At 32.7% G+C, this 2352-nt stretch overlaps 1 pseudogene; it reads right to left on the bottom strand.

Annotated features, from left to right (window-relative positions):
- The window catches only part of LOC103594478, a 16318-nt pseudogene that overhangs the window by 4390 nt on the left and 9576 nt on the right, over positions 1-2352 (bottom strand).

Below are 2352 nucleotides of genomic sequence, written 5' to 3'. Positions count from 1 at the left end.
TTATGAAGAGTTGACAAAAAACGTTTCTCTCTCTCAAATAAATAAATAAATAAATAAATAAAAATTAGCCATAGAAGCCAAAATTGCTCTTATGGATGTATTAGCAACATTATTATTTTTTTTTTAAAGATTACTGGTAAGGGGATCTTAACCCTTGACCTGGTGTTGTCAGCATCGTGCTCTCCCAAGTGAGCTAACCGGCCATCCCTATATAGGGATCTGAACCCATGGCCTTAGTGTTATCAGCACCACGCTCTCCCAAGTGAGCCACGGGCTGGCCCTTTTTTTTTTTTAAGTCAGACTTTATTTCAGTTGATTAGAATATGGTGCTCTACTTATGGGTCATGAGTACAGACTGGCTTTAGAGTAAGTGAATGTAATAGACAGTCCTTACGAAAAACAACTTATAAATCGGATGAAGACTGTAAATAAATTCACCTTGACTATCTAATGCCTATTTAACTGTGGCCGGGTTCCTCTCTGTTCTGCCATTGCTTCCATCCTATCACCTGCTGCTCCCACTGTGTATTATACATCAGAGAAACCTTGGGAGAAGCATTTGTGAAGAGACTACACAAACAGCATATTAGGGAAACTTACATAATTTTGATTCTCTGGAAAAGGAAAGCAAAGTTAACTTTAACATTTTATTTCTTACTGTTTAATCGTTTGAATATGCGTTAACTTCACATTGTGGATGAGTAGTCTTTTCGTGATACACATTTGTCTGGGAGGATTATAACTATATCAGGATGAACTCAGGCTATCTGTGATTAATTTGTGCTTAATACAATATTGGTGATTTTGTATATATAAAAAAATCATTTTAAGGTATTAAATTTTTAACAGAAACAGATGAATAGGGGCCAGGATCTTATGACTTGTATTTCCTTTAAGTATCTTTCCAAATCGGAGATCTAAAATCAAGTAGGATATTTTTCAAATGATTAATTTGTTGTAAATTTTACACTATTTGGGACTACTCAAAGTATTACCCTCTAAAAAGACACAGAAACCTTGTTAATTGAGAATATGGTTTTTTACATATGAAAATCTAATTGGCTTCTGATATCTAAATTTGTGGGTTTTGACATTGTGTATTAAGTGTTTAGGCATTTTTTTTTTTTTTTTTGCTAATAGCTCCTCTTAGCAGAGGATTGGCTCTGAAGGCATGGTCAATATTTACATTAGACATAGCTCTTAGAGAAAGTACAAAGTACAGGACAGTCACCTGTATTTTATGCAGCCTTAAATGAATGAAACAGACTTCACATAAACTTGTTATAGCACTTGATTGTTAAAAAAAAGTTTATGCTTTCTGGTAATTATCTTTAGGTTAATCTAAGAATGTAAATCTTAGATTTTTTAATATATTAAAATTTTCATAATTTCCTTCCATGTGTCAAATGTGGCATCAATTATGATGTGAATGTCTCTTTGTAAATAGTGCCTAATGGTAGAAAAAAGGAAAATTCTTGGTTGTCATGAACTGAATTACATGAATTGAATAACAGATTTAAGAAAATATGTTCTTGCCCTCCTATGGGTATTAATGTGTCTGAGCTTTATATTTCGTATACATAAACACAAATATGTATCCAGAGTACTAATTATAAGACTATAGTACAACATTCCTGGTCAGTAACAATCCTGAAGATGTCATGATTTTCTGCCCTTAAACAAAGGTCTAGCTTATGTTAATTTAATGTTGATTTTTAAAAAAATCAGCAATGTAACTGAAGCTGATTGTCTTTTAATGTCTCGATTTATAAATAGAAATTTTCTCTTTGTGCATGGTTCTCCCTATAAATCACGTAAGGAGATTTAAATATATCAATTTAAAATCAAATATCAAATCTCAGAAGAACAAATCTCTTCTAAGGCATATTTTGTGGCTCAATCATGTTATCTTTTTGTCTTTGAAATTACCATCTTTTATCTCTTTGGAATTATTTTGAAGGTGCAGCAGTACATTAAGATGGAACCACTTTGTTCTAATTCCTTGACATCTTCATCATTTAGCAGCAAACTAAGACACTTTTATAAGAACTTAGATTAGATTATGAAAATCAGAGCATTATTTCTGTTGATTATGAGGCAAAATAAACTGATTTAATTATTTCTGAATACAAAAAAGTTTATTTTCTGAGAAACAATACAAAAAGCCAAACGTAAAATTAAAAAAAAAAAATTTTGCAATAGAAATGTATCTATATATGCAAATGTCTTTGTCAGAATCTGGAAAAAGACATTATGCAAATGGGAATCAGGAGTGAAATAATAGGGCCGACCCCGTGGCGCACTCGGGAGAGTGCGGTGCTGGGAGCACAACAGCGCTCCCGCCGCGGGTTC

Source organism: Galeopterus variegatus, unplaced genomic scaffold, assembly GCF_000696425.1.
Source record: "Galeopterus variegatus unplaced genomic scaffold, G_variegatus-3.0.2 Scaffold1566, whole genome shotgun sequence".
In the NCBI taxonomy this organism is placed as follows: Eukaryota; Metazoa; Chordata; class Mammalia; order Dermoptera; family Cynocephalidae; genus Galeopterus; species Galeopterus variegatus.
Note: the sequence above shows the minus strand (reverse complement) of the source record. Positions and strands in the feature narration are given on the sequence as shown.